The sequence below is a fragment of the Ctenocephalides felis genome, unplaced genomic scaffold, assembly GCF_003426905.1.
Source record: "Ctenocephalides felis isolate EL2017-DRISC unplaced genomic scaffold, ASM342690v1 CF-g0.4_SCAFFOLD_00845, whole genome shotgun sequence".
Lineage (NCBI taxonomy): Eukaryota > Metazoa > Arthropoda > Insecta > Siphonaptera > Pulicidae > Ctenocephalides > Ctenocephalides felis.
Window position 1 is genome coordinate 55,869,826 of NW_020536999.1, and position 12,627 is coordinate 55,882,452.

Below are 12,627 nucleotides of genomic sequence, written 5' to 3' on the forward strand. Positions count from 1 at the left end.
GCGATATACATCATGGTCTTATAGAACTTACTGTAATATTACGGCATTACGACAAGTAGTTTAATTTTAAAAATTCGTCAAACTTTACTAAAATTATTATCGTTTTTTTAAAGTAGGATTGATGAAGTATATTATTTACACATTTTTTTTGATTAAGTCAATTATTTACACATATCGGGAAGTTCATGTAACTTGCCTCAAGGCTAAATACCAATCCAACTAGTTTATTTATTTATTATAACAAGTAATATTAATAATATATAGTGATACATAAGTCGATACTAAATAATTCTATACTATATTACATAAAATTTGAAGAACAAATAGTTACTCAATACCCTTATTTATAGTTTTATTTGAAGAAGATAACGCAAAATTTTAGTTAGAAGCTACCTTGAGTATGGAGGTAGTCTGACAAGTTATAACTTATAAATACCAAAAAAATTATTACGTAATTAATAAAATTTCGCATTCCCTAATTCTCTAATACTTAATAACGATTTGTAGAATAGAAAAATACTCGGTCCTTCTAAAGTAATGAGGAAGCGATTTTTAATGTGAGACAATTAAAAAGTTCACTGTAATAATTAGATTTGGAGTTTAAACTGAAATTAAACAAATTTGCATTATTTTTTATAAAAAAAGGGTAATCAGGAAAATAACGCAATAAACAGTTAAGATATTAAGCTCATGAAAAAAGGTTTACAAGATAGTACACGATGGGGTAAACATAATTGTAATTGCTTTTTTCTTTAATTGAAACACTGATGTAAATAAAGGGGAAAAACCCAAAAATTCCGTAAATTACATGCGAATAATGAATTATAGTCGTGTATGGCATAGTGCCTTGAGGCAGTTTGCTGGAACTTACCTTACAGAATTAAAATTTTGATTTTTCCCATATAAAATCGTTTCGTCAACACAAGAAGAAAGTTTTTTGAATCATTCAAATGGTTGATCCATTCTTTCTAAGGTATGCCAAAATGTTCAGAAACCTTTACAACGTGAAGATATGCAAAAAATTTCAATTTCGAACTTCAGACGATCACAATAACTTATCCTACGGTAAGTTATAAAGGCTCTCTTTGTTTATATTTGCTGCTATATTTGGTTATAGCAGCTAATTAGGAAGCATAATTTGGTATCGTCATGAAAATAAACATTTATTGGATAATAGAAATCAACACGTTGTTGTATTAGCTAATAATTAGCTGTTTGGATAAGAGTGTAACTCAAATAATGTATTAAGAGACTCTCCAATACTTCCTTCAAGAATTGCTGCTGGTTGTCTTTTTCCGAGACTTCTATCACAAGAAATACTCAGCAAGTGTACTGTGTTTATATTTCCATGATACTGAATCCACGTTGATAATTTATATCGATATTTATTTTTATCGTCACAACCCTAGGGCGATTTCAAACAAGCATTCCGAGATGATCCATCGTCCGCCGGAAAACGTTTAGCAAATGTTGACGTATTGGAAGCGTGTTGAGGCATACAATTAATGTACACAATGGAACGTGCTTTTTATTATATTCCTTTCGCATATTGCCTCTCTCATTAATTAAATCGTTACAACATTACTTCAAAACATGTTATTGAGATTAAAAGGTTCGATGAATACTAATTATAATTAGGAATATTTTTGGTTTTGTCAATGTCGGGATAAATGAGGGACGTATGGCATTGAGCCCTAAGGTAAATTATCAGAACGAAATTCTTTTTTGACATAGGGTAGGGTGGGGCACAAAAAACCAATTTGATTCTTATTGACGATACTGTAAAAACCAAATCAACTACATCGAAACAAGTACCACATATTAAACAATCAACTACTTACTTAACTATAAACTATTTTACTGCTCAGTAAATTTCTAGCTAATTCGTCATTGTACAACTATTTTTTTTACTTTTTTTCAAAAATTTGTTCCTATTTCATTTCACCCATAGGCGGGGTAAAAAGGGACAGCCAGTGGGGCAAAAAATCTATCATTTTATTTTTAGTTTGAAAGAGGTTTAATGGAATAGTATTTACATTGATTAATTAATGCGATGCAGTTAAATTATTAGGTCAAACAACAAAATTAAAAATCATAATTTAAATATGAATTTTCAAACAATAAATTTCATCAACTATCGACTGATCAATGGAAATTGCAACATCAAACAATAAATTTCGTCAACTCCAATTTTAGTTTTAATTATATATTAATTTTATGAACTCTTGTATTTCTGTTCAATTATCTTAAAAAGACTCATTGCTCTTTGAAATAAAATTATTTCGAATAAAGTGAATTTCAACTTCTGTTTAAAATACATATTTTATAGGCGCATTTTTTTATAAAGATCGCTCTGGACACTTTGTTAGAAAAAATTATCATCAGAGTTAGATAACTATTAATTTAAATTATCTTTTATAAATTTGCTTTTTTAACTCAGTTGTATTTACTAGTCTCTCATTGTTTACACCTCGTCAGTATAAAGGTTAAAGTGTTCTTTTTACCCCATCCACGTGTATGCTTTTATAGAGGGTATATAAAAAAAACTGTTGACGAACTTAAAATTAACAAACCATCTGATAAAACATTATTATTATTAAAATAGCAAATACTTAAAAATCATATTAAGGTCTAGCAAACTATACAACAGTGCTCACAGTCAAAAGAACTTATAACGAAAGTAATTTTTGTTATGAATTTCAAAGCATTGCCGTTTTGTTATGAATTTCAAAGCATTCCCCCGGTGGAAACATCTTTTATACTTCACTTTCAAATATTTTTGTTTAAAAATTCTTAACTTTACTTGTTTTTAAGATATCATTGGTGGACCTTTTTATCTGCGGAACTTTAAGCCCCGCTTTCTACCCTTATGACAAAATGTTCATAAAGCCTTGAAACAGATTTCCTAAAAAAATATTTTTGTTTTTTTGTGATTTCAATAATTTATACTGGATGTTAATAATCTATGGTCCCATCAAGTTGCAACAGAATTTTATGTATGGTCTAAAGTGTTGTTAAGTCACAACAAAGTTTTTTCATATTTTTATTATAAATTTTAAAATATAGTAAAATCTGCTTAAGGAACATTGAGAGTCAAGTCTGAAAAAAATCTTGCGTTAAAAAAATGAAACATATACAACAATAATATTTTGCTCAATTAAAAATGTTATTGATTTTGTCTAATAATTCCTTCAATTTTGCTATTTAATTCAATCTTCAAATTCACTTAAATTAACTAATATCCAAAAATCGATTTTAAGCATTTTGTGAAATCTTGTTTGTAATCAAATATTTTTTCTCGATCAGTTACTATCCTAGCATAACATTCTTATAAATATTAAATTTTTTCACAAAATATTAAAATAGGAAACAATTCAAAATGATAATAGCTATTATGTATTTCAACAAGATTTGTTAACTATTATCATTTTGAATTGTAATTTCTGTTTTAATATTTTGTGAAAGAATTTAGTATTTTTAAGTATGTTATGCCAGGATATGTGGCTAATCGAGAAAAAATCGATTACAAGCAAGATTTCACAGAATGTTTAAAATCGATTTTTTTTATCTATCGATTTTAAACCTAGGCTTGGTTTAGGTAACAAGTACGTTGAAAATTTATAATAAAATATATAATAAAAAAAAAAATTTGAGTACAATTTTGTAGTTTTTCCATTCGAATAAATTTTTAAAATAATTCCACCCGTTTTTTAAAAAGGCTGATAAAAGATCTACGCATGTTTGAAGAAAATCAACACTCATGTTTTCAATAGCAGCTCAAATGTCAAACAAATTGCGATGGGTAACTGGTAAAGTTACTATATGTTTGTTATACATTGATGTTTATAGCAAGTTATTAAGAATATTGTGCAACAATAAATGATGTAAATGTAATATCGAGCCGATCGTAATAAATGTCAGTTCCGAACTGTGTCGGTTGATCAAGGGCCTGGTATGCGAGAGATCTAACCGCGCGATAAACCCATTTATCGGCTTCTCTCTTCGAGTACCGCGAGTACCGCGAGTACCGCACACACCTGTCCGTAGGCCGCGTGACCGCCATCACCTCACCTCATCTGCCCTTAGTTCTTAGTTCTCACACTAATGCGGTGGCTGGTAAAGAAATATTGATAACATCGCAAGTCAAAAATGACACTTGTGTTTATCCTTAAATTTTTTTTCTAAAACTTACCTAGTATTTTACGCTAATTTCAAATATATCTTCTGTTTTTCCGTACTAGCTCTTCATTCTTTCAGTTTTACGAGTCCAACAAGGTTCTGTATTAGGACCTTTATTGTATCTATTATACACCAATAACCTTAAAGACGCAAAATTAAAGGGAAAATACATATTATATGCAGACGATACAGCCATAGTATATGCGGATGAGGATAAAAAAAGACTCGAAGATACTATAAACACGGACATGAAAATATACACCGAGTGGCTAACTGAAAATAAACTAACAATTAACATCGACAAAACAAAATACATATATTTCAAACATAGAAAAAATGCCGAGAACACTAAACTAAATATTAAAATAAATAATAGAGAAATAGAAGAAGTGGAAAGCATAAAATACTTAGGACTGATAATAAATGAAAAACTGTCATGGACAGAACATATAAACAAAATAAAAAGAACGATAGGAACATTAACAGGGGCATTGAAAAGGATCCACTCTTTCGGCAAAAAAAAAATAAAATGCTAATTCTTAAAACGCAAATAATACCTATAATTTTATATGGAATAACAACATGGAGCCTAACAACTAAAGCTAACCTAAATGACATACAGAGAATAATGAATAAAGCCATAAAAATAGCATATAATGTACCACATCTAACACCCACCAAATACTTACAGAGAGAAACAAGTAATCATTCACTAAATAACATAATTAAAATAGAGAAGTGCAAAGTAATACACAAAATGAAATTTAACCGAATTAAAACAAGTGCAACAATAGACATAAATCAAGATATACATGGACACTACACTAGACAACATAACAATTTTTACATTGAACACAATAGAAAGAAGAATTTGAGAGAAAATGTCATATGGAGTGCTAGCAAAATATATAACGAATTGCCAAACGATATTAAGATGATCAACGATGACGATAATTTTAAAAGAAAAATAAAGAAATACTATTAGGAAATTGAAGACAAAGAAGACTGAAGATTTATATATAAGGATATTTTAATTATAATAGATATTATATTAATGAAATAGTTAAATGGAATGTATATATAAAATATGAAAACTGTTTTTCATAATCTCTCATACCAGACACCTCTGTCTGACAGATATGAAAATAATGTATATATGTAAATTAAAAAAAAAAACTACTGGGCAGATTTTGCCATAATTGTCCAATGCTATGGAAAAGCTATGCTACGTTCCATTTCGCATATAAATCGTATTGAATACTGTCAAAATGCCATGTATTTGTAGTACGATCAGGAGTTTTACACATAAAATGCAACTTCATTCGTATGTTATTAACCCATATCAGAAAGATCCAGCTATCATAAGATCGGTTTGTTTGACATTTGTGCGTTTTCTAGGGTAGGTTTTGTATCTGACAACCTGGCAAAACGCCTGACTGCACAGGAACCACATTAGTGCAGTAAACGGAGAGGAAAAAAGTGTATAACTTCTGAATTTTTTTACTGTGCTCCGAATTGAATGAAATTTTGGAATTAGGTTCATCTTATCCTCAAGTTCAAAAGTGAAAACAATTCGGGTTGCGCCATTACCCCCCGGGGGGGTGACACCCCCTCTCAATTGTGTAATTACATTTTTTCAAAATAACGTCGGAAATCGATAGAAGAATTAGTTAGTTTCTATCGATTTCCGACGTTATTTTAAAAAAATGTAATTACACAATTGAGAGGGGGTGTCATCCCCCGGGGTGTGGTGGCGCAATCCGAAGTGTTTTCACTTTTGAACTTGAGGGTTAGATGAACCTTATTCCAAAATTTCATTCAATTCGGAGCACAGTAAAAAAATTCAGACCTAAAACGCTCCGTTTACTGCACTACATGGCTTTTGTCAGTATTCGGTACGATTTGTATGCGAAATAAAACGTAACATAGTCTTGCCATAACATTGGTCTATTTTACGGCAGAATCTGCCATAAGAGTTTTATTTGCTGTTTTTGGTATGACTCCGACTCTAAGATGTAGCGCGCATGATCCAGATAGTTTTTGATTCATCTATGGTGAATGTGTTTTCGACAAATACTAAAAATCTATATCAAAGCGTTTTTCAAGCACCTTGAAATTGAATGGTTCACTCAAGACAAACATGGGTTCTTCCAAAAATGTGTCACAATTGCGTAGTGTAATGTCCAAAAGAAAAAAATGCTATAATTTTAATACGACCGTCTTTTAGAAAAAACCCTCAGAATCATCTGTGTGGTAAATAACAATAGAATAAATTCAGGCAATCGAAGCAAATGATCATAACCCCGTAAACCCAATAAACTTGGAGTCTGCTTACGACCATCTACACTACCTCTATCCATGCTAATGATAAACCTAGAACATCAAAATCTTTTGCCTACTATGCAATGGATTGACCAACGTTAAAAAAGAGAGAAAGCGTTTAAAACTAATATATTTGATGATCCACAAATTAAGCAACTCTTAAAAAAATCCATGGTTTGTAAATTTTATTAATAAAATCGAGAAGAAAACTAGGAAGTCAGGCGAAAAAATCTACCAAGGCATCAGGACTTTGGAGGAGTGATATCAAATGAGGTGGGACGACCACATGATGGCTTACGAGGAAATCAGTGAGACCTTGTCCATGCCAAAAAATTATATAAAAATATTTCTGGAAGTATAAAATGAAATATCTGTTATTTTTTTATTGTGATTTGAAGTATAACTATCGCATGGGTATATCTCGAAAACTACAGCTCTTAGCAAAGTTTTGTTATTTTTTTTGGAATCAGTATTATGAAAAACATCATAACATCTTAGGATAAAGAAAATTACTGTCACGCAGAATAATTTATCACAAAAAGATAGGAGAACTGTTTGGGCTGCCACATGTAGAAAAAACTATTAGGTATTAAGTAAAATCTGATCAGCACAACATTCATAGGACTCTGAAGTTCTGATTGCAGTTCAAAAATAATAATAAAAAAAAATATTATATATTAGACAATAATTATTGAATCTTACTTTTCTTTTTATTTCTTCTGTAATAAGATTTTTTTGAAATAACAATTAGTATTGTGAAGTTGAGAAACAAACATAATGGTGAGTTGGTGAGTATCAAATGTATAAGTGAAACTCATGTCAATATTATGGAATAAATTGAATATATGACGATGTTTCTATTTCTGCACTTGCTATACTATTGTTGTTGCACAAAAATAACATGGAAAATAACTTTGCCCTATTATGAAAATATTATAATTTCGTTTTTAGCTGCCACATTATAAATATACAGAAATTGCAGAGAATGCCATTCGCGCGTGAAACTATTTCTATAGTGCGGATGTTTCGATGCACGGATCGCTTAACGATTCCTTATTCTGCAATTCAGTTTTTATAATATCTTTACATCAAAACAATCACTCGATGAATGAGAAATAAATACAGAAGAATCTTGTTTTTCATTTACTGAGAAAATTCCTCCAGAAAAAAAGTAACAAGAAAATATTCCAGCTTTTCCGTTACATTGTTATTTATCTACATATTTTCAAACAAAACTAACAATGTTCTTGATTGTTCAAATTGATCCAATTACAAACTGTTTCTACATATGTGCTGTGTTATTATGAGATATTTGAACAAAATTAGTAGATACCAAAATCACACTTTTCTTTTAGAGAAAAAAAAAGACAAAAAAATAGGAAATCAGATGTCAAAGAAAGTTCATCAAAGCTTCAATAAAGTTTGTCAAATATGCATTCTCAAATTATAAAAATTATTGTGTCACATGTAAAATGTAATTTTTAGATATTAGAACAAAGTAGATATTATCATTTCATCAGAAAATACTTCTTGAATCTAAACAATAAAAAAATCAAAAATATTTATTTCTATTGCCCATTTTTGAATCATTCAAATCGGATACTCCGTTCTTTCAATAACTCTTTCTATTGTCTGCACTCTTTGCTCCATATCTCCATAACGACTGGACCTGCTTTTGCCAAAAACTAATCAAATCATATCCCTATCAATAGGAATCGAATGCTTTTTGAACCATTCAAATCGGTTGATCCGTGCGCCTGAAAACGTGAACGAAATATTGCGGACACACAAAACACCCACACTTATCCATTTTTTCTGAGCCAAAATGTTCAGAAACCTCCAAAAACGTGAAGACTTTCTCTATAGGAAAAGTTAATAAATATAAACAGTGATCTTTGTAACTATCTTTACATTTTAGGCACATGCAATAATTGCAAAAAGCAAAATTCAAATTCTAACATCTTTTACAAATATTGCTCAATGGCTTTAAAAATTCCTAATAAAATTGGAAATTGGTCTTGCAACTATTTAATTTCATGACAAGGAACAAAAAAATTAATCGACTGGATGTAAATGAAAATTTAAAGTGTGTATGGTAAATTTATTTATATAAAATCGATAGAAAATATTAACGTCAGAAACTTAACTAATGGTTATTTATTGTATAAGATTGTTAGATACTAATCACCTGCCAATGTGTCGATAAATTATAAATGAACATATATGTATAATGTATTTATATATATATATATATATATATATATATATATATATATATATATATATATATATATACGATATATATATATGTGTGTGTGTGTGTGTGTTTGTGTAAAAATGGAGAAAAATATATAACTACATTTTGCATTTTTGGCATGCCGAAGAAGGGATAAAATATAAAGTTTGTTCAATGAAATTCAGATGCAAAAAGAACAATAATTATTGCATAGTCTTCCACTATAAGCAATTCTATCTACAATTTACTAGATTTAAAATAAATTTTAAATTAATCGTCACACAGCACAATAATCAAAATAGGGATTACTTCAATAGACTAATTTTTTTGTTATCTTGTTAATTATGATCTGTCATACTAGGACATTCAGTAATTATTTTGACGGTTATATGACTTTTTGAATGGAAAGCAACCCAGCAGTTGTCCAATTCAGTTGTGACTAATTAACTACACGAAATATTTGTTGACATTTTAAGATTTTATATGCAACCTACGAAAAGTTATTTTTGAGGTCTGTAACCTAAAGTGGAAATTTGACATCAATGCTGCCTGATGTCGGACTTGGCCGTGGCTGGGATCGAACCAGCAAATACAGAACTAGTTTGTGCTAGCCCACGTCAGAACTAATTACACTACTAGGCCTATGGACTTAAATAAAAGTTAGTTCACAATTGAAGAAAAAAATCTAGGCAACAAAAGTATTCGCTTCAACTAATACGTTATATAATTACTCATGTACATATATAATTATATATATATATATATATATATATATATATATATATATATAAATATAGAGGTCGTAGTTATAGAGTTTCTCTTTATTTTATGGAAATTTAGCACAATTGTAAGATCAATTGTAAATAGCGATCCATTGATATTTACAGGTATTTCTCTAGGTGTGTCATGGATGTAAAACTAATGTAATTGAACCATTGTGAATTTGTTTATGTAATAGGAACGGCTTCTTCTATATTATGATTGCTAATTAAATTAACCAATTTTTAATGGTTAAATAAAATATCTTGTTAAAATATATGTTAAATATGTTAAATAATTAATGTTATTTTATCAATAAGTGTTAATTAATTTTAAGTTAGATTGCACAAAATCATTTCTTTTTTATAGAAAAGAATGTCCTATATTTTGATGCATCCGTCAGTATTACTTACATTTGATGATAGTGAGATGATTTGATTAAAAAAAATGTGATTCGTACATAAAACCAATACATAGTTCTTTGCAGAAGTTTGGTTGAAAAAGTTATATTTAGTTAACCAGTTATAAGTTATATTTAATTAACCAGACAATTAACAAGATAATTATTTTGATAAATTTGATTTTTTTACTATAGAAAATATCTTGGAAATGTCCAAATCAGAAAGAGTTTATTATAATAATATGAAGAGCTATTGAAAATACTAAAAGAATTACCAGCATTTTTAAAAAACAAATAAAATAAAAAAACAAACAAAACTGCGACATCCTATACTTATGAAATTGATAATATACTAACCAACAATGCACATTCATTTTAATGTTTTCAACATAGATCACCCAGAAAAGATTAAATAAAATATTCCTATGTCAAAAATTTATTATGTACTTACTGATAATTATATACGCAAATAATATTTTTCGCGCATTGGTATGAAATGATAAATTTGGTATGAAATGAAATGATAAACAATAAAAATATTTCTGATACTGTATAAAATTTAAATGCTTTAGTCGAGTAAGAAATCAAAATTTTGATAAAACTAATAAGGGTTTTATAAGGTGACCATATTTTTTAAAGTCAAAACCGGGATGGCAATTTTTAGTTATGCTAATCCGGGACAAGGGGGAGGGTAGGCCTTTAAAAAATAAATGATACATTAAGAAAACAGTTTTTTATATGAATCAGTTTTTTAATCAGAATTATTTCAATTTCTGGCATATCTCAGCTGCTTTTTGGCAATAATAATGTCGGCAAGAAAACAGTTTTTTATATGAATCAGTTTTTAATCAGAATTATTTCAATTTCTGACATATCTCAGCTGCTTTTCGGCAATAATAATGTATCTACATTAATATCGAATATATTCTAATAATGTCTAACATAGTAATATTGTAATAAGCTCATTATTTAACCTAAATTCAAATTTCAAGTGAAATGACATTTCTGGCAGGTGAAATGTTTTCAATGCCAAACAATGATATGTTGTTTAATCTTATTTTGTTTATTTATTTCTACAATTATACGATATTTTTATAATCATTTAAATCCTAAAAAATCACTTAAACTTCAAAAAGATTTATCTAAATTCGAATAACCGTGAAGGAGTAATTTCCATTCATACATCTGTACAGAAGAATTTCATATATACGATATATATATATATATATATATATATATATATATATATATATAACACGAACATTATTACCTTCCCAAAGTTTCAAGTCATTATGCCTACTAATCGACGCCTTTGGCTCGAAAGAACATATATTTCTACGCCATTCCCTTACAATGAAAATGCAAATTACGAACTTCAAGCACATAACTTTAGCTATATTTTTATAAGCTATGTTAATTGTTAACCAGTAATAATTTATTATATTACTGTTTAGTTATTTATCGACGATTACCGTCGACCCATTATACCTAAGAGTTGCCTTGTCACTTTCTAACTAATAATATGCAACAGCCAATTTGCAACGAGAATAAATTCGAATATGTCTTTAGTTGAATGATTTAGCTAAACAATTTTGCATGTAGGTTTATTATTAGAAAATGACTTCATGACTTCAAGTATTTTACGCATCGACCACTTTATTTATGTAAGTGTTAACAAAACCACTTCTAAAATTGTGAGTATCGAACAAGGAAATCGGAACTAATATCATACTATAGATTTCAACATTTTGATATCAGAATCTGTATGCCACATAAATAAAATTGATAAATAATAATTTATAGCAGTATGTTCAATTTTACATATCCATTAAAGTGTGAATTTGCATTTCGTCAGCTAGTAATTTCTGAGAATGAAACTGAGGTTCATAATTGAATATTTTATGTTATATGCACAAGAGATAATCTCAGGAGCACACTCTTGCAGAAGATAAATACAAAATTTAATTAAGATTATATAGCTTATATACATTTAGTAAATTTAATGCTTAATTAAACATACTGCTATAATAAAATAGATTTATTAACTAATGAATTTATTTATAATTTGCATAACTCTATATAATAAATACCTCATTTTCCATGGGTACCACAGCCTCATATTTGCAAACTGTATATGCATCATTGTTTGAGGATTACTGAGGGCCATTTCTAAGCCTAAAAATAAAAAAAATTTAGTTTTTAATTTTTAACCTAAAATTTTAATAATTCAATATAGTAAATATAAAGTAATGTCTATATATGTTAAAAAATGTACCATCACATAAAGGTTCTAAATCTAATATGAATGTATTTTGTTTATGGTATTTCTGTAATCTGTAGTAAAGATTACTAATTTGTGATATTTGGTACCAATGGCTTTGAGAATGCTGCCCAATGATTGCCTATTCTATTATTTTAGGCTAACCAATGATTGTTATTTACTAATTGTTATAATATTTTGACTTTTTGCAGCAATGCACAGAAAAAAAATATATTTCTTTTCTATGTCTAATTCAAAACCATGTGGTCTCAAGTTATAATTATAATATATATAATTATGTAACCAATGATTGTCAATTTCTAATTATGATAATATTTTAACTTTTTGCACCAATGACAAAAAATATTCTAATTTCTGACCAGTTTTTCAACCAAATATGAGAATATCACTACTTCTTGATATAAATCGCAAGCAACGCAAGGATTTGAACTTAAAACCTTGTGGTTACAA